Here is a 25,408-nt window from a genome sequence, read left to right as displayed (position 1 = left end):
CTTTTAAATATCTTCTAGGCACAATTCCTGGCTTGGGGCTTAGCACCTGAGCAGATAGAGAGTTGTTCCGAATCACTTCATCGTCACAGTCATCTGTTACATGGCTGAAACTCCTTTCTTTAGGAAGCACATGAGTATATGTAAAGGTTTCATCAACATATGCAGTGGTGAAATCAACAGTGGTAGTTTTCTCAGGCGAAGGCCACTCTGCTGATGTGAATTGGTGAGCCACCTCTTTACTCAGTATCTGAACTCTGTCACCCGAGTTCATTTTGAATCAGCTGTGGATCCACCACCCATCCAATGAATTCAGCAGCTCTTGAGACTCATTCTATTGAGACAGCTTCTTTCGGTGAGAATCTTTCTCACAGACTCCCAGCAAGCCTATTGAAAGATCAACAACAATGGTTTTCTAATTCCACGGTATTGCAATCTATCCAAAAGGACACATCTAGCAACCAAACTTCATTCCCTACACATAACAAAATCAAAGAGAAAGACACACTAGTGGAACCTTCTTTTTACAAAAGATCTCACATCAGGACATTTTTTTGCTTGGATTCATTCCAGTGGAACTCAAACTGTCGTGCTCCTGAATGGGATTTCATACCTTAAGGTATGAAAAGGTAAGGTATACCTTTGTGCATTTTCAGTTTTGCAGTGAAGCACAACTAAACATTTCATGTAGATGTAAAGTGATAAAGTGTAGCTAATGCTTAGAGGCAGAGTGACTATCAGGAGTCATTTAGGATAACAGGTTGCTGCATTTTAGTTTGCCTCAGGTGGTTGTACTCTCACAATGGGTGGAATTTTACCACCACTTTATGCCCATTTTACTTCAGGAAACAGTCATAAAGTTGGACATAAAGCGGCTCGCGCGATTAGTGCTAGTTTTCGTGACCTGCGCAATTTTACAACACCCAGATTTCTGGCGCAGTCAGTTTTTTGCCAGGATGAGAGGCTGAATAATTTAGTTAAATTTATTAAAATAGTGATTTGCATGTATTTAGCGAGCCTGGCGCTCAGTTGTCTGGGCTCACCTGCCTTTATGGCCTCAACAGGAGAGGTTCTCTGCAAATAAAGCAAGAGAAACACCTGCTCCCCATGAACCACAGGCAACTGAGGCCCCTTGTGGAGGCCAAGTGCAAGGTGGGAGTACTCCTTGGGCAGCGTCAGACTGGCAGTGCTACCCTGGCACCTGGGGAATGCCAGCCTGGCATCTGGGTGATACCCACTGGGCAATGCCCACCAAGCAGTGCCAATGGCAGGGCCAATGGGGAGAGGAGGGCCCGCTGCTACTCTGCATGTGATTGGTGGGGGAGGGTGGCAGGACCAGCAATCAGTGGGGGGAGGGCAGCAGGCCACAAATGCTGGGGAAGGGTGGGGGTCCGCAATCAGTCTGGGTGGTGGGGCCACAACCAATCTAGGCGATAGGGCCTGCATCCATGGGCCCCCATGATTGCGAGGGTTGTGTTGATGGGGGTGGGTGGGGGTGGGTGGGGGGTTGGGAGTGGTTGCTGTTTAAGGCTGCCTGCCTGGGAAGCTCTGCGAATGTGATAATGTTTTAAAGAATATTTCTCTTTCCTGGTAGTTCTGCTATAATGACACTCCATGGATAGATCACCTGCCATCAGTTTCTGGCCGATGATTGAAGATTGGGCGGAATACCAGAGAGATGCTAGTGCCCAAAAAACCACGTTCACCTTCAGGAGAGAAAGGAATTTAAAAACTAGGGGAAAAAGCAATGTTCAATAATTACCTCTTTCAAAATAGGGGGCATATTTTTCATTTCTTGAGTCTTCCAAAGAATTGTATTCCTGTTGAACCCATTACACATGATGAGCCCTAAAGAGAAAAGAGTGAAAGTAAAATTTAAAAGCGATATCACAAAGAAAACTTTGTGAATCTGGCCCAGAGATGCCCAGTGCCTTTGTGGTGAATAGCATTAAATAATGTTCTAGAAGGTCCCAGTGTTCAATTCTAGTTAACGTTGTCAATTCATCAGAGCTGAGGTGTTACCTTTAACCCTGAGCTGAAAAGAAGAAATCAGCCAAGGCTCTATTTCTGACCAATCTCCAAAGTCTTCTGCTGGGGGTTCCTGTGCAAATAAGGTGAAAATAAGATCAGTCTGAGCTATAATATTATTCATAACTAAATAGTTCACCAATGTCCAATGCATGAAAAATGTTAGTTGATAGTTGTGGATTGAAGTAATAGAATTACACCAGGAATCACAACCTGGTGAAAGTCAATATTTTCAGGTGGGGAAAAGAGAAAATGAGAAGAGAAAGAACTGTAATTATTTCAAAGTCACAAATAGCACAAGTTGGAATTGGTAAAGCTGCTCTTACATTGTCCTTCAATATTTGTCTCACTCGCCCACCACTCTCTCTCCTCTTTCTCTGCTTAATCCAGTCAGGTGCTTTCTCTCTCGCATCTCCCTCAGTTTTATCCAATCCACAGCTCTCTTTCTTCTTCCACTCTTTAAGTCTATTCACTCTCCCCTTGCTTTACCTCTATTCCTGAATTGAGCTATCACCGAGAATATCCAACCAATACCAGATCAGAAAATCGGGGGTTTAAGCCCCACACATAATCCAGGCTGAAACTCCTAGGCCGTACTGGGGGAGTTACTGCATTGAGCAATAACATCCTTTGGGTAAAACATTAACCTAATGACAATTCGGCCTGTTGTGGTAGTTCAAGTGGACACTCAAGATTCTGTGGTACTTGAAGAAGAATAGGGAGTGCTCAGAGTCTTCTGATCAAATTCCTCTCTCAACAAAAAGCACCAAAAGCTTATTATGGAACATGGCTGTTCCACTTCCCATGGGATGTGAGCATCACTGGCAAGTCCAGTATATGTTGCCTGTCCCAATTTGCCCTTGAACTAAGTGGCTTCCCAAGCCATTCCAGAGGGCACTTAAGAATCAACTACATTGCTGTGTGTCTGAAGTCACATGTAGGCCAGACCAGATATGGATGACAGATTCCTCTCTCTGAAGGGCATTAGTGAAACAGATGAGTTTTTACAACAATCAATAGTAAGTTGTCATAGTCACTATTACTGAGACTAACTTCATATTTCTGACTTTTTCAGTTTAGTATAAATTCCACCAGCTGCCGTGGTGAGATTTGAATCCGTGTCCCCATAGCATTAGCCTGGATCTCTGTGTTACTAGTCCAGTGACATTACCGTTAAGCCACCATCTCCCCTAAAATCTGCTGGTATTATTACTACCCTCCTGACAGGAGAGCAATCTAAATAGAAAAGTGGAAAAGAATTGAAAACTGAGAAAAACCATTAAAATATTCCAGTTTGAAAATAATGCATATGTCAAGCTATAATTGAAAGATTATTTCCATCCCTCAAAGGAAAAGCACTAAGTACAACCGCACACTGAGTGACTATATTTTTTTGTCCCTTAATCCCCTGAAAGCTGCTCATTCAGGTTTGGATAGAGTTTTATTTTTAAAGTTGGATACAGTTATTCAAGCACAGACTGCCCTCCCTACTCAAGTGCCAATCCTTCGTGTACAGATCTTGTCAATGAATATGGGGGGATGGAATATAAAAGTAGGGAGGTCTTGCTGCAATTGTACAAGGTACTGGTGAGGCCGCAACTAGAGTACTGTGTGCAATTTTGGTCCCCTTATTTGCAAAAGGATATGTTGGCCTTGGACGGAGTACAGAGAAGGCTCACCAGGCTGATACCGGAGATGAGGCAGTTAGTTTATGAGGAGAGATTGAGTAGATTGGGCCTGTACTCATTGGAGTTTAGAATGCTGAGGGGTGATCTTATAGAGACGTATAAGATAATGAGGGGGCTGGATAGGGTATGGGCAGAGAGATTCTTTCCACTTAGAAAGGAAACAAGAACTAGAGGACACACAGCCTCAAAATAAGGTTGGGGGGGGTCAGTTTAGAACAGAGTTGAGGAAGAACTTCTTCTCTCAGAGGGTAGCGAATCTCTGGAATTCTCTGCCCATTGAAGCGGTAGAAGCTACCTTGTTGAATATGTTTAAGTCACAGGTAGATAGATTTCTGATCGATAAGGGAGTGAAGGGTTATGGGGAGCAGGCAGGTAAGTGGACAACTTTCAGATCAGCCATGATTTTACTGAATGGCGGGGCAGGCTCAAAGGACTAGATGGCCTACTCCTGCTCCTATTTCATATGTTCTTATGTTCTTATATCAGCAAAGCACTCTCCGGCAGTTGTGGCTGGGCTGAGATCAGGAGTACAAACCTGTACTGATTTTTTCCCTTCCATACACAGGTCAGTAGTCAGACTTGATAGTGCCACTCCACCTGAGACCAGCTCATTCAACACAGACACACCAAATCTAAGTGCATCCTAATTTAAACAGCTCAATTCTAACATTTATACACTGGGTCAGCGTGAGAGTGACGAACAGCTTTGACAAACCAGTGAAACTATTCCCTGAGCCCAAATCTTTAATCCTTCACACAGAAGCTGTATTCAGAAATTTTGCTGTGCAAGAAAATTATGACTATCTGATCTGCTGGCGCCTTACTTCGCAATATCAGCAAAGAAATCTTGGCCATAGTTGCAACTGAGTGCAACTAAATTTAGTTCACTAAAAGCGATAAATGTACACACACTGTGCATTCAAACCCATACTTCCCCTCAGCAACAATGTGTTCCTCAAGCAACATGCCTAAGAGGGCAGCCTACTGTGCTACAGCATCTTGGTAACAAGGAGACCCTCTGAAACATATGATCAGTTATGATACAACATTTCAACTGTGTTTTGCCACATTATTACTGCATTAAACAACTGACTGCTTGCTTTCAGACACATCTGAACAATTGAGTTGAGGATATGCTAATTGGGTACAGTCTAGCATATAACAGCATATCTAGTGTTCTGCATGGGAGTAAATTATCATAGACTCCCTACAGTACAGAAGGAGACCATTTGGCCCACTGAGCCTGGACTGATAATAACCCCACTCTGACCATGTACATGTAACCCTACATTTTTACCCTGCTAATTGACACTAAAGGACAATTTACCATGGCCAGTCCACCTAACCTGCACATCTTTGGACTGTGGGGGAAAACTGGAAAACCCAGAGGAAACCCATGCAGACACATTGAGAACATGCAAACCCCAACCAGAGGCTGGAATTGAACCCAGCACCATGGCACTGTGAAGCAGCAGTGCTAACTGTGCTGCCCTATATTTATATATAGGTTCTCTCCAACTAACTTATTAAAGGAAAGGAAAGGATATGCATTTTTATGGCACCTTTCCTGACATCAGGACATCAAAAGAGACTTTGCAGCCATTGAAGTACTTTAGTTGTATTAAAGTAAATGGTGGCAGACAATTTGCAGTTAATGGAACCTTGCTGGAACCAATAATGTGTTTAAGTGATATCTGTGGAAAGGAATATGTTGGGCACAACACTAAAAGAGCTTCCCTGCTCTGATTCTAAAAATTCTGTGCAATATTCTATGTCCACCTGAGGAGGCAGACAGGGCATAGGTTCAATGTCTTTTTAAAGTTTATTTATTTGTCACAAGTAGACTTACATTAACACTGCAATGAAGTGTTAATTCCCTAATGAAAATCCCCTAATCGCCACACTCCAGTGCCTGTTCATGTTATCTGACAGACAGCACCTCTGACAGTGCAGCACTCCTTGACTTCTGCGCTGATATGTCAGCCTGGATTATGTACTCAAATCTCTGGAGTGTGGCTTGAACTTTCTGACTCAGAGTAAAGTGCGCTGAGCAAATGCTGTTGCTTGTTGAAGTTGAGCAAGGGAGACTGCCAGCACCTGAAGACCTCTACTTCCAAACCATTTGCAATGAAGAGACAGCCCTATTTGAAATGCCACATACTATGTTCAGATGGGTGTTACATACAACTACACAAATGTGTGCCGTACATTGTAACAAAATGTTTCTTTTGCGTTTCCCAGAATCACTCTAGCCTGAACATTTGCTACCAGACTTTTGTTCAGACTTACTGTTCACATAGCAGTCCTCTATTATATTGAGTCTGTGGATTTGAATTCCAAGGGTTCTGAAAGAAATGGCGGAGGTGATAGTGGATGCCTTGGTGATTATTTTCCAAACGTCGCTGGATTCTGGGGAAGTGCCGGAAGATTGGAAAACGGCTAATGTTACGCCGTTGTTTAAGAAGGGTGGCAGGAAAAAGGCAGGGAATTATAGGCCGGTTAGTTTAACGTCTGTTGTAGGTAAAATGTTAGAATCCGTGATCAAGGAGAAAATAGCGAGGCATCTTGAGGAGAATTGTTTGATAGAGCAGACGCAGCACAGTTTCGTTAAGGGGAAGTCGTGTCTGACGAATTTATTGGAGTTCTATGAGGATGTGTCTAGGGCGGTGGATAGAGGAGAGCCGGTGGATGTGGTCTTTCTTGATTTTCAGAAGGCATTTGATAAGGTGCCTCACAAGAGGTTATTACAGAAGGTCAGGGGGCATGGAGTTGGGGGTAGGGTGTTAGCGTGGATAGGGGATTGGCTGTCAAATAGAAGGCAGAGAGTGGGGGTCAATGGGTGCTATTCAGATTGGCGGTTGGTGACTAGTGGAGTGCCCCAGGGGTCGGTGCTGGGGCCTCAGCTATTTACCATTTATATAGATGATCTGGAGGAGGGAACCGAGTGTATGGTGTCGAAATTTGCTGATGACACCAAGATTGGTGGAACGGCAAATTGTGGGGAGGGTGTGGAGAGTCTGCAAAAGGATCCACATAGGCTGAGCGAATGGGCCAGGAACTGGCAAATGGAATTTAATGTTGGCAAGTGTGAAGTTGTCCACTTTGGTAGGAATAATGGTAGGAAGGACTATTACTTACATGGCGAAAAACTGCAGCATGCGACGGTGCAGAGGGACCTCGGGGTCCTTGTGCATGAGTCGCAAAAACCCAGCCTGCAGGTGCAGCAGGTGGTCAGGAAGGCAAATGGGATGCTGGCCTTCATAGCGAGGGGGATTGAATATAAAAGTAGGGAGGTCTTGCTGCAACTGTACAGGGCACTGGTGAGGCCGCAGCTGGAGTACTGTGTGCAGTTTTGGTCGCCGCACTTACGCAAGGATATTTTGGCCTTGGAGGGAGTGCAGAGGAGGTTTACTAGGCTGATTCCGGAGTTGAGGGGGTTGAACTATGAGGAGTGGCTGAATAAACTAGGCTTGTACTCATTAGAGTTTAGAAGAATGAGGGGAGATCTCATTGAGACGTATAAGATGATGAATGGGATGGATAGGATAGAGGTGGAGAGACTCTTCCCGCTCAGAAAGGATAGTAGGACTAGGGGGCACAGCCTCAAGATAAAGTGGGGGCGGTTTAGAACGGAGTTGAGGAGGAGCTTCTTCACTCAAAGGGTGGTGAATCTCTGGAATTCTCTGCCCGTTGAAGTGGTGGAGGCTGCCTCGCTCAATATATTTAAGACACGGGTTGATAGGTTTTTGATAGGCAAGGGGATTAAGGGTTATGGGGAGAGGGCGGGAATGTGGAACTGAGACACGACAGATCAGCCATGATCTTATTGAATGGCGGGGCAGGCTCGAGGGGCTAGATGGCCTACTCCTCTCCTACTTCTTATGTTCTTACGTTCCACAACTCTGTAGCTGAGGAAGTACACAAGCTCATTCTCCAGCCAGCAAAATCCTTTCTTTCATCACAATTATGAGCAGCACAGTGGCGCAGTGGTTAGCCTCACAGTGCCAGCGACCCGCGTTCAATTCCTGTATTGAGTCACTGTCAGTGTATAGTTTGTGCATTCTTCCCATGTCTGCATGGGTTTCCTCTGGGTGCTCCATTTTCCTTCCACAGTCCAAAAGATGTATTGGCCCTGCTAAAATTCTGCCTCAGTGTTCCCAAACAGGTGCCAGAGTATGGCGACTAGGGGATTTTCACAGTAACTTCATTGCAGTGTTAATGTAAGCCTACTTGTGATACTAATAAATAAACTTTAAATATTAAATGGCCCCACTCACTGGTACTCTGTAATTCACATCATAGACCCACCTTAAATTTACTGCCCAAATCTTCTTTGTGTGGCTGTAACTGTGCAACTGTTCATTATTGATGGAATGGCTAGCGGAAAATTTTGTGATGTGAAGGTTTGTGGCCCATCTGCAGCAGGCTAGAGTAATTCTGGGAAACGCAAAAGAAACATTTTGTTACAATGTAAGCAATCCTCACAGTGTTTACATGTGTCATGTGCCATAGTGTTCAGATGTTGAATGTTTAAAACACACATTCAATGAAACAGAAACACCCATCTTTTATGTGAATAATTGCACATGCATTAGTTTCTTGTAGGAAGTTTAATGTGTGGAATCATCTTTACAAATGCCAATGCAACAATGGTTCCAGTTTTAAGTGATAGTTAGGAAGTGAGTCAATATTGGCTTGCGTGTGAAACCATAAATGAGGAGTAATATCTTTTGAGTGGTTTGCACTCAGTTACAGTGCATCAGGTAAAGACAAAATTCTGCAGAATGCCTCTTTCATGCATGGCCCAAAGAAATACTGGCTCGTCTCATCTAGGCAAATTTCCTGAGGCCGCCAAACATCTTTCATTTGCTTCCAGGTTCTCAGAATATTTGATGCCATGTTAGTCCATTGCACCATCTCCTCCCACTCACTACATGGCTTCCCAATGGGAAAAATGCCAACCTCCTTTTACCCAGCTGCTGCAGAATGGCTGTGTTTCGCAATACCATTGATTTTTTTTAGGCTATAAGAAAGGCAAAGATTCAGGGTCACAGATTTTATGACTGCCAAACAAATGAATGCTCACCGTTGAACACAGAGGTGACCCTTTTAACAGTGGCAGCTGCGCAGAATTCCGACACCTACCCGCCTACCTGCACTTGCCAGTTATGAGATTTCTTGGAAGAGGGCTCAATCAAGATAAAGGCTTTCCATAAATAACTAGCAAGGCATGATCCTGAAAGATTATGTAATATCAATCATTCCACGAGCATGTAAGTGCAAAGTGTATGGCGCCTTAGTCCTGGCTCTTGACATATATCCTTATATCAATCCAGTATTTACCAAATACTATCATTTGATCAATACCACACTGGAGGTGATGGTCTCTAATGGAATAGTTACAATCACATCTCGGCATCTGATCAGATATTTCTACTCCATATACTCAATTGAACTCTGCAGTTGGATTTAGATACGTGCTTATCAGGGACATTTAGATTCATGGAGTTAATTTTTTGTTGATCGTGATTCTGGGCTTTCTGGTTTACTCTGCAAACATAAAACCAATTGAGATTTAAAAATAATTCATCTTTAAGGTATTGAAAACTGCTCTGTAACTAGGAGATTTGTTGTCAACTGTCTTGCTGAAACATAAATCCAGCTTTCAGGCAAGTAATGACTTCAATTGAATGAGTAATTAAAGTTACACAAGATAGCAATCTTCCTTCAAACTGCAATCTGTACTATTAAGTGCTTTTAAACTGGAAACAATGAATTCCACGCCTCGCCCTCCTGACTCTGCCTGGGTACACATACCATTTCACTCATGCCAAACCACCACAGTGTCATTGTAATTACCAATGCTGCTCTACCTTGTGAAGAGACTCAGAGGCCACAAAGCTTTGGTTCCCTTCATCCTAATCTTACTGAAAAGTAGAAACGTAAACTTTAAGGAATATTTCCTTTGTCATGGGAGAAGGCTGAAAAATACTTCCATTTTCCTCATTCCTGCCATTCCCAGTAGAATGTGCTGATCTGTCGTCCAGAAGCATTGAATACAGGATGGGATTGTCACCGGGCTATTATTGGTCTGGGGACCGAGGTTTGAACTCTGCCACAGACTTGGTGGAATTTGAATTCAATAAATAAATCTGGAACTAATAGTCTAATTCACTAGTGCCCTCTAGGGAAGGAAAACCCACCATCCTTACTTGGTCTGGCCTACATGTGACTCCAGAGCCACAGCAATGTGGTTGACTTTTAAAGGTCCCTAAAATTGCCAGTCTAAAATGACAGTCACCTCAGCACTTCATGTACCACAAGCCCACAAATAATCTCATGATGCTCCACTTCTCTATCCTAAACGTGCTAAAGAAGCCATCCCCTAAGGACAATCCCTCATTATACACAGGATCTGCTCAGATGAGGAGGATCGCAACAGACATCTCCAGACGCTGAAAGATGTCCTCATAACAACAGGATATGGCGCTCAGCTCATCGATTGACAGTTCCAACGTGCCACAGCAAAAAGCCGCACCAACCTCCTCGGAAGACAAACACGGACACGGTACCCTTCGCCGTCCAGTACTTCCCCGGAGCAGAGAAGCTACGACGTCTTCTCCAGAGCCTTCAATATGTCATCGATGAAGACGAACATCTCGTCAAGGCCATCCCCACACCCCCACTTCTTGCCTTCAAACAGCTGCACAATCTCAAACAAACCATTGTCCGCAGCAAACTACCTTACCTTCAGGAGAACAGTGATCACGAAACCACATAACCCTGCCACAGCAACCTCTGCAAGATGTGCCGGATCATAGACACAGATGCCATCATCTCACGTGAGAACACCATCCACCAGGTACACAGTACATACACTTGCAACTCAGCCAACGTTGTCTACCTGAAACGCTGCAGGAAAGGATGTCCCAAGGCATGGTACATTGAGGAGACCATACAGACGCTACGATAACAGATGAACGAACGCCGCTCGACAATCACCAGGCAAGAGCGTTCTCTTCCTGTTGGGGGACACTTCAGCAGTCATGGGCATTCGGCCTCTGTTCTTCGGGTAAGCATTCTCGTTGGCGGCCTTCATGACACACGACAGCACAGAGTCACTGAGCAGACGCTGATAGCCAAGTTCTGCACACATGAGGATGGCCTCAACTGGGATCTTGGGTTCATGTCACACTATCTGTAACCCCCGTGACTTGCCTGGACTTGCAAAATCTCACTAATTGTCCTGTCTGGAGACAATATACATCTCTTTAACCTGTGCTTAATGCTTTCTCCACTCACATTATCTGTACCTTTAAGACTTGATTACCTGTAAAGACTTGCATTCCAACCATTATTTTGTAAATTGAGTTTGTATCTTTATATGCCCTGTTTGTGAATAGAACTCCCACTCACCTGGCAAAGTAGCAGGACTCCAAAAGCTAATGGATTTTGCTACCAAATAAACCTGTTGGACGTTAACCCGATGTTGTCAGGCTTCTTACTGTGTTTATCCCAGTCCAACACTAGCATCTCCACATCAGTCTAAAATGACCAGGCAAGCTACAATGACAACAAAGTTAATAAAACTGGATGGACAAAGAAACATCAGCGGCAATTGTCATCCTCCTTGCTGGCATCTGGGTGTTCGTGCTAAAATTGGGAAAGCCTGGCTTAGTCATACTCATGGAATCATTCCCTACAGATAATAGCTGGAGCCTTATGACTGTTCACCCTGGTGGGCTGTTCTGGTCCCACCGATGGTGGAATAGGTCGGGGGCTGGGGGCTGGGGCAGGCTTCAGTTATTACAATTTTGTTCTCAGTCTGTGAACTATAATGGGACCAACATTAGTCAGGGTTCCTAAACCTGATTACTGCTGCTTGAGATCTACTACACTGTACGCTTTGATGGATGTCAGATGAAGGTGAAATTGGACTTCACTTATTTGACCATAATGCCATCCATAGTTAAATAAGCCCTATTAATATTAATGGTTGATTGGATTACTGGAAGAACACCTCTGCCCTTCTTTGAATAGACCTTGCTTTCTGCAGATAAGATCAAACAGTTCAGCCTGAACTGTTAATCCAGTAGGGATCCAATTTATTGTATGACTTAGTATCACACCAGTTTGTACATGGACCAAGTTGAGGAAGCTTAAAAAAACAAATTCAGCAACATTTACATTTAAACCGTTTTACGTGGCCGGATATTCTCTACACTGTAACAACTGCTCTATAAATGTATGCTGATAGAATACATACTATTTATGGCTCCATCAGTAATAGCACACCCTCTTTTTATCAGCATCCTTTGTATAATACTTCATGACCTTTGATATAATAAACATTGTTTAGAAATCTCTCATTTCCTCCAGTACTGAAGGTAGGCAGAGGTAATGTCATTGATCCTGTTTGTTAGTCTGTCTATAACTGAAGTACTTATTTTGAGATTTCAACAAAACCTGATATGCAGATAGGGTACAGCCCAAGGAAGAACCGATTAGTCTATGGCAAAGAGGTAAATCCAGATCCTGGAATTCCCATCAACATTGGGAGATTGGGCAAGATGACATTTTTTTTAGAATGCTGTGGGTTGTTTTGTGTAGAATGTTGTTGATTATTTTAAAACATTCTGGATTGTCTCAGCCATTGTGGTGAATTTAGCACAGCTGTCAAAATGTGAGCAGAGTTTTCAGAGCAGGTTGTTGAGTGTGAATTGGCTTAAAAACACTTCATTAAGATGGAAACTCTGAAGAAAAATATGTTACCAGCTTTGTAGTTACAGAGTGTCATCCAGATGAGGAAAAACTCAAGGAAGAGTTGGGCAAATATAATAACACTGACTTAACACAGCATAGTGGAGGTATGAGTTCAACTGAATACACTCTTCCCTTGTTAATGGTGTTTATTTCCATATATTGCTTAGCCTCCCAGACTTTGTTCGACTCACAAATTCAGGAAGCTTCTCTTGAACTGTGTTCACTGATTAAGTGTATGGCGTGGCATTGCTACTTAAACCAAGAAAGGTTCATGTTTCATTAACATCTACACTGAGTTGGCTGATCCTTATTACAGTGACAGTTAAGCACTAAAATGGTTTTTTATCCTGGTGCCACAGATGGTGATAAAAATGAACAAGTTCTCGCAGTCTAGGTTGCTATACAGTGATCCCTGCTGGTAACAAAGGATCAGGTTTGGTTTTGATGGTCAATACAGCTGAATAAGAACATAAGAACATAAGAAATAGGAGCAGGAGTAGGCCAACTAGCCCTTCGAGCCTGCCCCGCCATTCAATAAGATCATGGCTGATCTGTCGTGGCTCAGTTCCACATTCCCGCCCTCTCCCCATAACCCTTAATCCCCTCTCTTATCAAAAACCCATCAACCCACGTCTTAAAAATATTTAGCGAAGCAGCCTCCACCACTTCAACGGGCAGAGAATTCCAGAGATTCACCACCCTTTGAGTGAAGAAGTTCCTCCTCAACTCTGTTCTAAACCGCCCCCCCTTTATCTTGAGGCTGTGCCCCCTAGTCCTACTATCCTTTCTGAGCGGGAAGAGTCTCTCCACCTCTATCCTATCCATCCCATTCATCATCTTATACGTCTCAATGAGATCTCCCCTCATTCTTCTAAACTCTAACGAGTACAAGCCTAATTTATTCAGCCTCTCCTCATAGCTCAACCCCCTCAACTCCGGCATCAGCCTAGTAAACCTCCTCTGCACTCCCTCCAAGGCCAAAATATCCTTGCGTAAGTACGGCGCCCAAAACTGCACACAGTACTCCAGCTGCGGCCTCACCAATGCCCTATACAGCCGCAGCAAGACCTCCCTACTTTTATATTCAATCCCCCTCGTGATGAAGGCCAGCATCCCATTCGCCTTCCTGACCACCTGCTGCACCTGCAAGCTGGGTTTTTGCGACTCATGCACAAGGACCCCGAGGTCCCTCTGCACCGTCGCCTGCTGTAGTTTTTCTCCACGTAAGTAATAATCCTTCCTACCAAAGTGGACCACCTCACACTTGCCAACATTAAATTCCATTTGCCATTTCCTGGCCCATTCGCCCAGCCTATCTAGATCCTTCTGTAGACTCTCCCCACCCTCCACACAATTTGCCTTTCCACCAATTTTGGTGTCATCAGCAAATTTCGATACCCTACACTCGGTTCCCTCCTCCAGATTATCTATATAAATGGTAAATAGCTGAGGCCCCAGCACCGACCCCTGGGGCACTCCACTAGTCACCAACCGCCAATCCGAATAGCACCCATTGACCCCCACTCTCTGCCTCCTATTTGACAACCAGTCCTCTACCCACGCTAACACCCTACCCCCAACTCCATGCCCCCTGACCTTGTGCAATAACCTCTTGTGAGGTACCTTGTCAAACGCCTTCTGAAAATCAAGAAAGACCACATCCACCGGCTCTCCTCTATCCACCACCCTAGACACACCCTCATAGAACTCCAGTAAATTTGTCAGACACGACTTCCCTTTAACAAAACCGTGCTGCGTCTGCTCTATCAAGCAGTTCCCCTCAAGATGCCTCACTATTTCCTCCTTGATGACGGATTCTAACATTTTACCTACAACAGACGTTAAACTAACAGGCCTATAATTCCCCGCCTTTTGCCTGGCACCCTTCTTAAACAACAGTGTAACATTAGCCGTTTTCCAATCTTCCGGCACTTCCCCGGAATCCAGCGACGTCTGGAAAATAACCACCAAGGCATCCACTATCACCTCCGCCATTTCTTTCAGGACCCTCGGATGCATTCCATCCGGTCCTGGGGACTTGTCCACAATCAGCCCCTCCAGTCTGTCGAGCACCACCTCTCTAGTAACAGTAATGTCATCGAGACCGTCCAGTCCTACCACCTTTCCATCTCTAACATCCGGCAAATTATTCACGTCCTCCTCCGTAAAGACCGAAACAAAAAAGTTATTCAGGACCTCAGCCATATCCCCATCCCCTACCACTAAGTCCCCCTTCTCATCCTCTAAGGGACCAATGTTCACCCTAGCCAGCCTCTTCCTTTTTATATATTTATAAAAACTCTTGCTATCCTTTTTTATATTAAGCGCTAGCCCAGCTTCATAGTTTCTCCTACCCTTCTTTATCAACTTCTTTGTCAATCTTTGTTGACATTTAAACCTCTCCCAATCCTCTTCTCGCCCACTACTCTTAGCTACTCTAAACGCCTCCGCTTTTAATTTAACACTTTCCTTCACCTCCTTCGTTATCCACGGCTTATTACCTCTCCTCCTACGGTCCTTTTTGACCATCAGAATAAATTTCTGCTGAGCACCAAGAAAGGTCTCCTTAAAGATCCTCCACTGCTCCTCAGCAGACCTACCTTCCAACGCGCTCCCCCAGTCCACATTCGCCAATTCTTCTCTCATCCTACCGTACTCCCCTCTGTTCAAACAAAGGACGCACGTCCGGGAACCCACTTTCTCCTCCTCCATCTGCACCAGAAACTCCACCATACAATGATCACTCTCCCCAAGAGGATCCTTCACCACAAGTTTCCTAATTCTACCCGCCTCATTACATAGCACCAGATCCAAGATAGCTCGCTCCCTCGTCGGCTCCAACACACACTGTTCCAGGAAACTATCCCGGCAGCATTCCAAGAACTCCTCCTCGAGCCCACCGCGTCCAACATGGGTCGACCAATCAATATGCAGATTGAAATCCCCCATAACTACGGCCGTCCCATTCCTGCACGCCACACTTATTTGCGCGTTAACAGCCCGCCCCACCTCCAGATCATTATTCGGGGGCCTATAGACGACACCCACCAGCGTCTTCCTCCCTTTGCTGTTCCTAATCTCTACCCACAACGATTCCACATTCTGCTCCTTGGCTCCAATATCATCCCTTGCTACCACCCTGATGCTATCCTTAATCAGCAGAGCTACGCCCCCCCCTTTTCCCTCCCGCCTATCCTTCCTAAACACTTGATATCCCTGGACATTCAGCTCCCAGTCCCTGTCACCTTGCAGCCACGTCTCTGTAATGGCCACCAGATCATATCCATTTGTGTCGATCTGCGCCACCAACTCATCCACTTTATTCCGAATGCTTCGTGCATTCAGATAAAGCGCCTTCATCCCAGCCTTCACCAGGACCTTATTTGCTGGAACGCCACCAACCATACTCACGCCCCTTACTCCCTCTATTATTGGGACATCCTTGGCCTCTATCCTTACCTGTACCGTCTCAATAATAACTTATTGACATCCACTTTTTACGCTCTCGTATAAAGAATGGTTATGTTTTTAAAACTTTGAAGCCAGGGAAAAGTCCATTGCTACTTAGTTTACACATAGGGTAAAGTTGCTTCCCTTCCAGTTTGGACAAAATACTTGCTAATGTATACTGAACTTCACCCCAGTAATAGGTCACTTTTAGTAAAGAAAAAGCGGGGAGTTGGGCACAGGGATAAACATTAGCTGTTGCCCGAGGACCATCCACTCAGCAAAAAAATGCTCTTAATCTTCAATTGTAAAGACCTGTCAATAACTGAGAGTTGCAAACTGGCACATTCCAAAGCCCTATGTGCTTAGGAATGCATTAACTTTTGGGACAGCTGCCACAACCAACCAATGGGGAAAGGCCTGTGTCTAAAGCCTTCCTAACATATTCATAAACAGGAGCTGGAAACTGTGGAAAACCCCTCAGGCTGTTTGCACCAGAGAGTGTTTGACATGATGGGCAGGATTTTCCAGACGCATTTGCCCCAAGACTGCAAAATCCCACCTGAGGTCAATACACATTTACATAGTCCATGTCCCACTTGCTACAATTCCAGAGACAGGCAGGACAGAAAAATTACTCCAAAATGTAAATATACATTTTAAATACATCCTGTAGGAGGCATTTCATGTATACTGTGTGGAAAGAAACTGATAAATATCACACCTTATCCTACTTCAAAATTGAATTTTTGTACTTTTACAAATTTTATGAATGAAGTATATTTTTGAAAAAAAATTCTCTCCCGCTCCAGCACTGCCAAGGCAGCTGCAGTGGTGAAGAAACCACTACTGTCTCCTGGGCCTTTCCAAGCAGATCTGCAAGGAGATGCAGTGCTTTCATCTCAAGCAACTCCATAACTCAGGATTTTCTAATAACAGGATTTGAGAGAAACTTGCCTCAAAAGAATGTGTTTCCTGAGACATGGTAAGTGATGCCACAATAACTAGGCAAGGAATAGTTAAAATTTCCTCTCAGAATCATTACAGAGAATCTCCTTATCATTTTCAACATCACAAGTCTCTATATTTTTACAGATAAATCTCTGCTGTTTCTGCCATCTTTACTGCCATTCCGCCATCTTTCATTCCACTTCCTTTCAGCATTCCGAAATGACCATTCCCACTGCAACCCCCTTGTCCACTGCTCCATCACCTCTCTCACCTGTTCCTTACCCATTTGATTGAGGGTGATAAAACCCATGTCCATTCACCTTCTGCCATTCCACCTTTCAGAGCCTCAAAGACCTTCTGGGTGAGACAGGGATTTATGGATACTTCTCCCTACCCAGCATGTTGTGCTTGCTGCTCACAATGAGGCTTTCTCAGCAACAGGGAGACCACAGATGGTTGAGGGGGTCGCTTTGCTGAACATTTTTTTCCAGCTGGTAAGAACAAAGATCCCACAAGCCAGAAGGGCTGGAAGGGCCCACGCGCAGTTTCTCTGTGAGTCTGTGAGTGTGAATGAGTATGTGTGAGTGAGTCTCTAGCATGTGTGTGAGTGAGTCAGTCTGTGTGAGTGAGTCTGTGTGCGTGTATGTGATTGGGATTGTGTGTGTGTGTGTGAATATGTATGTGTGAGAATGTGTGTGAGACTATGTGTGTGTGTGAGTCTGTGTGAGTGTGTCTGTGTGAGCCTGTGAGGCTACACAAATGTGAGTCTGTGAGTGAGTCTCTGCAAGTGTGAGTGTGTGTGTGTGTGTGAATGAGTCTGTGTGAGTGACTGAGTGAGTTTATTTGTGTCTGAATGAGTCTGTGTGTGTGAGTGTGAGTGAGTGAGTGTGTGTGTGTGTGAATGAGTCTGTGTGTGAGTATGAGTGAGTCTTATTGAATATGAATGTGTGTGTGTGTGAATGAGTCTGTGTGACTGTGAGTAAGTCTGTGTGAGTGAGTTTGTTTTTGTGTGAGTGTGAGTGAGCCTGTGTGAGTGTGAGTGTGCTTGTGTGAGTGTGAGTGAGCCTGTGTTAGTGTGAGTGTGCCTGTGTATGTGTGAGTGAGTTTGTATGTGGATCTGAGTGGGTGTGAGTGTGTCCATATGTGTGTGTGTGTGTGTGTGTGTGTGTGTGTGTGTGTGTGTGTGTGTGAAGTAAATCAGTGAGTATGAATGAGTTTGTGTGAACCAAAAGCCCTCTCATTCACACACACAGGCTTATCACTCACACAGACTCACTCACATACATGCACACATACACACAAACACACACACACACTCACTCACTCACACACACACACACTCACTCACTCATACACACTCATACTCACACAGCCTCACTCACACACACAGGGCCCTATTTTACCATTCTGAGTCTAAGTGACAGGTGGACTTGAAACTGGGAGTGTTTCAGATCCAACTTCTAGACCCATTCTCAGGTGAAACCATTCGCACTCTGCCTGCAAAAATATCCAAATCTTGCTGTAGAAGCCTGTGGGCAGAGCTTAACTTACCCGAAATCTTGCAGCTCCAATCAGCGCCTCCAATTGCGCATGCGCAGAAAAAAAGATGATAGAAAGCCGCTCCCTTGTCACATCCCCTCCGGGTCGGATAATGCCACCCTCTGGTCCCCAAAGACATTGCCCCACCTCACCCAACATTACTGATCCCCTTATTCCCCCATCCACCCATCACCCAGACTGATAGTTGGCTCCTCATCCCCTGCCCCCCTCCCCCGCCTCCCCACTGATCTCAGGCAGACAAACAGCAGACCCCCGTTCCGCCCCACTGATCTCAGGCAGAGTGACAGTGGACCCCCTTCCGCCCCACCGATCTCAGGCAGAGTGACAGTGGACCCCCCCATTCTGCCCCACTGATCTCAGGCAGAGTGACAGTGGACCCCCCCGTTCCGCCCCACTGATCTCAGGCAGAGTGACAGTGGACCCCACTTCCGCCCCACTGATCTCAGGCAGAGTGACAGTGGACCCACTTCCGCCCCACTGATCTCAGGCAGAGTGACAGTGGACCCCCGTTCCGCCCCACTGATCTCAGGCAGAGTGACAGTGGACCCCCGTTCCGCCCCACTGATCTCAGGCAGAGTGACAGTGGACCCCCGTTCCGCCCCACTGATCTCAGGCAGAGTGGTGGTGGACCCCCCCTTCCGCCCCACCGATCTCAGGCAGAGTGACAGTGGACCCCACTTCCGCCCCACTGATCTCAGGCAGAGTGACAGTGGACCCCACTTCCTCCCCACCGATCTCAAGTAGATGGCTGTTGGATGCTCGGCCCTTATGTCCTCACTAACTGGAGTGCCCGAATTGGATTTATATGTAGCATGTCTGTTTTGTGCTAATTCTGGATGGGCGAACGCAGTGGTAAAGGAGGTAGTGCAAAGGGGGTAATGCTGGTAAAGTTGGGCGTGCAGCCTGTTAAGTCAACTCAAATACATGCAAATGCATTTAAATGGCCATCGTACCCCTGTTTCTGGTGCAGCCCCAATCATGACCCTGGTAAAGAGGGAATCGGCGTAGAGGCAGGCACAGGTCACACCACTCGCCTCACATCCGACTTTACCAAGTTTCCATGCCTGAAAATGGGCGCAACGCGATGGTAAAATCGGGCTCACTCACACACACAAACTCACTCACATACACAGACTCACTCACCACTCACACAAACTCACTCACACACACACATACAAACTCACTCACACACACACAAACTCACTCACACACACAAACTCACTCACATAAACTCACGCACACAAACTCACTCACACACAGACTCACTCACACAAACTCACACACACACATATTTCCTCCTCCTCTGCCTTCCCCAAAAACCTATCCACAGGGCAGACCAGAGTGGAGGAAAATCCTGGCTGAGAGACTCTCATTTTTGTGTGAGTTCCACCAAGGCCTGCTCAAAGTGTGTGCTACCAGAAGCAAATGCAAGGTTAGTGTTAGTTAAACCCACTTCCTTTTCTTGGCCCTGGTTTTCATCTTTTCCCTGGTGGCCAGGAACTGGGTTTAGTCTGTCTCTAAAGCTCTGCTGCTTAAGCAAAATGGCAAACAAAGCTTTGGTCAATTCTGCTGCTTTACACTTTTTAATGGTCATTTTTATTAATTAATTTTTTATAATGTTCAGCTTTAATAAATAATTTTCAATATTGGTTGATTGTTTTCTGAAGAATTTGTGGTTACCAACCATATGTTTCTATCAACTCAAAGGTGAAAATAATACATCAATAAGTGGTAAATGCAGACAGAAGCTACATGCTCAGACTCATTTTAAAATGAAATATTAAAAAAAGACATAACCTACACTATAATAACTGACTTTACCAAACATTTGAACCGGTCTCACTTTAAAAACAAGAAAAGAAAGAGTGCAAATTCGTGACAACTTCTCTCAGCAAATATTGAATAACATCATGCCTGATTTTCCTGAAGGGATCTGCAGGAAATCCCCAGGATCTATTACTCTGACTTCCTCTTGGGGCTAATTATAGCATCATCTGTACTGTGTAAGCAAGAGCTGAGGCTTCCCGTTGGGCATTGCTACAGAAGTTGAAGGTGTGCAACTAAAGAGAGAAAATCTTGCATTTCTATATTACCTTTCATGATCACTAAATATCTCAAAGCTCAAGCTTCAAAATGAAGTAATTTTGAAATGCAAGGAGTGCCAGTCCCAGAAAATAGTGTTCATAGGAAATCGGTTCATAGGAACATAGGATTTAGGAGCAAAAGTAGGCAAATTCTGCCCTTTGAGCTAGTTCTGCTATTTAATCAGATCATGGCTGCTCTCTCCCTGGTCTCAAATCCACCTCCCCACCTGTTCTCCATATCCCCTTATTCCTTTGTTTTAATAAGAAATATCCTTCTTGAATCTACTTCAGACTCCACCATGCAATGGGGCAACAAGTCCCACAAATTCACCATCCTCTGTGAGAAGTAGTTCTTCCTCACCTCAGTTCTAATTCTACAGCCTCGCAATCTATACCTGTGACTTTGTGTTTGCGTTTGCCGCATAAGAGGAAACAATCAGTCTCCCTTCACTTTATCTTGATTTCAATCTCACTAGCACCGCGCACCCCCCCCCACCCCCGGAATGTTGCCACTCCTCCAGCAGGACATCACACAGGCACAAATCAGTACTGTCTCCACTCACGGATCACTCCCATTTTCTCACCTTTGTGACACTTTTTCAGGAAATTCCGCCTATAGGCACTGTTATAATATAGAAAACGCAACACCAAATTATACACAGCAAGCTTCCACAAACAGCAATGTGATAATCTGCTTTGATGACACTGTTGAGGGATAAGGATCCTGCAATTCAAAATAGTGCCCAAGGATCTCGTACAACCCATCTTGGTTTCATATCTCATCAAAAGAGTGTCAGCCATAATGTTTGTGCTTACGCCCCAAAGATGGACTTTCTGATTCAAAGATAGGAGCGCCACAATCTAAGGCACACTGAGCTACTTGGAGAAGCTATACATCTTGGGCTTTGGGACAGCCTGTAGAGTAAACTCAGTTTATTAGGACAGGATTAATCCTGGAAGCCTGAAATTTCCTGCGAGAACTTGGGAAGTAGTTAGTCTCTGTCGGCAGGTCAATGTTATGATTTTAATTGGCAAAGTGGAAGTATTATTAATTGGCTTAATCAGTGTAAGCCATCACTATGTCAAACAAGACGCTGGCTGCATAATGGCTACTTCACTGTGCCTCCTTATTAACACATAAAGGACACCTTGCTGTACTGGCAGAGGAAGTCTTGGCATTCAAATCAGGGTTAATTGTTTGACCTGGACCAGGTTAACTCAATATGAAAAAGAGTAAAAAGATGTAGAGTTCAGCTCAAACGACTCACTTTGTTTACAGAGGGGAAAGACATGAAAAAATAAATGGCCTGTAATCTTAATTATTCAGTTAATTCTTTCAGGCACTACTTAATTAAGAGTCATTAAGCATTTGTACAGCATAGAGAAAGACTTTGGTCATCACACCTTGCTGACTCTAGTTCCTGTTGGGAACTATTTTCTCCCACCTTTTTGCTCTTTCTCTGCTCTCTTTAGTGCTTTTGTCAAATATTTACTTACTCACTTTTAAATGTCACTCGCCTTTATCACGAACATCCTACACAAAATACTTGACTTTGTACAATGGTGATATATGAGTAATGTTCAAACAAGAATCTGTCTTTCATTTGTTCAATGTGAATCATTTCACTAGTTCCATGGGTTTAAACTCGCCATTCCCTGCTCACTACAGAAGAGCCACACCCCAGTTTCCAGGTGGAAGATATTCATCTGGATATATGTCTGCAACTCGCATCCAGCCAAAAGGCAATCACAAACTTGCCACCAAAAAGATTTACACTTCATTTTAAGTACTCCTATTAAAATGTTGCATTTTTCCTTTTCAGCTGTTTGTTTAAAAGTTAGATGTGTTTAAATGTTGGTTTAGCCGCTCACTACTTGAGTTGGATGTTGGCTCACTTGTTGAGTTGGCCCATTGTGGTATTGAATCACACAGGTTCCACTTTGTTTTATACTGAACTAGATTATTTCATGCAGGGCTATAGAGCTGCAACAATGAACCCCAACGACGTAACTCTCGGGAGAGGACAAAAATCCACCAAATTCCACTCCTGATCCCTATCTTGTAGCACCTGTTTGAAAGTGGATGTCCCATGAGGGAGTGAGTGGCCAAAGAACCTTCACTCGTAGGTACAAGTTTGATACTTACATGAGAAGAGGGACGAATAATTTAGAAACATAAAAACACAGAAGATAGGAGCAGGAGGAGGCCCCTTGGTTCTTCGAGCCTACTTCGCCATTCATTGTGATCATGGCTGATCATCCATCTCAACAGCCTAATCCTGCTTTCTCCCCATAATCTTTGATCCCATTTGCCCCAAGTGCTATATCTAGCCGCCTCATGAATGCATTCAGTGTTTTGGCATCAACTACTTCCTGTGGTAATGAATTCTACAGGCTTACCACTCTTTGGGTGAAGAAATGTCTCCTCACCTCCATCCTAAATGGTCTATCCCAAATCCTCAGACTGTGACCCCTGGTTCTGGACTCCCCCACCATCAGAATATCCTCCCTGCATCTACACTGCCCTGTCCTGTTAGAATTTTATAAGTCTCTATGAGATGCTCCCCTCATTCGTCTGAACTCCAGCGAAAACAACCCTAACCTAGTCAAGTAACCTACAAGTCTAGTCAAGTAATCTACACCAGTCCTGCCATCCCTGGAATCAGCCTGGTAAAGGGGAAAAGTAGAATAATTCTGCAACGTTTGTCATATGGGCTTCTGGAATTGCTACCTTCAGTCCATGCCAAAGACCAGGTTGAGCAGCAGGAAAATAAAATATTCTCTACCCTTAATAATACAAAATGAATCTTTGCATTTTAAAAAAACAGATTATACATTATTGCAGTTTACAATATCAAAGTTGCCTCAATATCTATTAACATATTCATATAAACACAACTGTGTTTGCCTAAGAAAAGAATGTTAGACTTGAAGAATGGAACATTCTTCCTCTCCCCACCCACTGACAGTATCAAGTTCTGCTGGATCAGGTAAAGCGTGGGCCAGAGGCGTGTCTGAGTCTAGCATTCATTACTAGAAGAATGAGCTGGAATGTTTTGGTGCAGAAACAGCAATAATAGCATTCCATCTGTCCAAGGCTGCATTATCGTCCAGTTTTAAAAAGGTGAGAGGTGATAGTTCAAACCCAAACCCGAAACTGATGTCACTTTTCTTTCCTTCTCAAGGCCACTATTTTCTACAAATCTTTGTGAAGTAACAGAGATAGTGATGAATTTATCCTCATCTGTTATCCTCAGGACTAGTTTCACACTAAGGTGCCAGAGATTATAGGTGTTGTTTTATATCACAGTGTATCCAATCTTCAACATAGAAAGAAGGATGGATTCAGATCAAAAGGTCTGATTTACACTGATATTGTTTGTGTAGTAAGTGCCAAATGGTGATGATTAGCAAACAGTTTGCATAACATAACTTAATAAGGGGATCAAGTGTTATGGGGAAAAGGCTGGAAAATGAGGATGAGAAAAATATCAGCCATGATTGAATGGCAGAGCAGACTCAATGAGCTGAGTGACCTAATTCTGCTCCTATGTCTCATGGTCTTATGTGATCTGTCAGTTTGTTGTCCAAATTGTGATGGTGAATATTTGTCTAAAGTGAGCTTGGTTATATTTGAATCAAGGACTGATGATTAAAGAAATGGAAGTTTCTCACTACATCACTAAAGCAAAATAGAGTGTGCAAGACAGTCAGCAAGTGGTCTGGCTTTGAACAAAAGCAAATAAAAAGGTTTTTAAAAAAATTAATCCCCTGAGAAACAGAATTTTCATTGTGAATGTGAATTAGAGGCTTTGGTGTTAAATGGTTACTGTTTCAATCCACTGAATCACCAGCCTTTGACTGAGTGAACTTGACTAATTCAGCACTTACATTATATCACCCCATTTCATTCTTTGCACATCTGTTCCAAGCCAAAAAGAATTGGCTCCTTCCTGTGATAGAAAACAAGACCTCAATTTATCTGGGTGAGACTTACTTCAAAAACTCTACAAATATGTGAAGAGTAAAAGGATGAGATGTGAGGGAATAGGACTGATAAAATGTGAAGGTGGGAAAGTTTGTACAGAACTGATAGAAATGGCAGAGGTGCTTAATGAATACTTTACCTTGGTATTCACGGTGGAAAATGATCTGGGTGGTTGTACTGTAGGTTTGCGGCGAACTGAAAAGATTGAGTATGTGGACATTAAGAAAGAGGATGTGTTGGAAATTTTGAATAGCATCAAGATAGATAAGTTTCCAGGACCAGATGGGATGTACCCCAGGTTACTGAGGGAGGTGAGGGGAGAGATTGCAGAGCCCCTGGCGATGATCTTTGCATCGTTGATGGAGATAGGAGAGGTTCCGGAGAATTGGAGGATTGCAGATGTGGTTCCTATATTCAAAAAAGGAAACAGATAGTCCAGGAAATTATCAACCAGTGAGTCTAACTTCAGTGGTTGGTAAGTTGATGGAGAGGATCCTGAGGGTCAGGATTTATGAACATCTAGAGAAGTTTAGTATGCTCAAAAGTAGTCAGCACGGCTTTGTCAAGGGCAGGTCAAGCCTTATGAGCCTGGTTGAGTGCTTTGAAAATGTGACTAAACACATTGACGAAGGAAGAGCGGTAGATATGGTTTATATGGACTTCAGCAAGGCATTCAATAAGGTCCCCCATACAAGACTTCTTGAGAAACTGAGAGGGCATGGGATCCAAGGGGCTTTGGCCTTGTGGATCCAGAACTGGCTTGCCCGCAGAAGGCAGAGAGTGGTTGTAGATGGGTCTTTTCTGCATGGAGGTAGGTCACCAGTAGAGTGCCCCAGGGATCTGTTCTGGGATCCTTGCTGTTTGAAATTTTCATAAATTACCTGGATGAGGAAGTGGAGGAA

General features: G+C 44.2%; 1 protein-coding gene across 1 annotated transcript in view; it reads right to left on the bottom strand.

The window, feature by feature from the left end:
- stard8 (StAR related lipid transfer domain containing 8) overlaps nucleotides 1–25,408 on the bottom strand; it is a 198,531-nt gene that overhangs the window by 165,193 nt on the left and 7,930 nt on the right. The window lies entirely within an intron of this gene.

This window comes from Carcharhinus amblyrhynchos, chromosome 4, assembly GCF_965287045.1.
Source record: "Carcharhinus amblyrhynchos chromosome 4, sCarAmb.v2.hapA, whole genome shotgun sequence".
NCBI lineage: Eukaryota > Metazoa > Chordata > Chondrichthyes > Carcharhiniformes > Carcharhinidae > Carcharhinus > Carcharhinus amblyrhynchos.
This window is presented reverse-complemented; position numbering and strand designations above follow the sequence as displayed.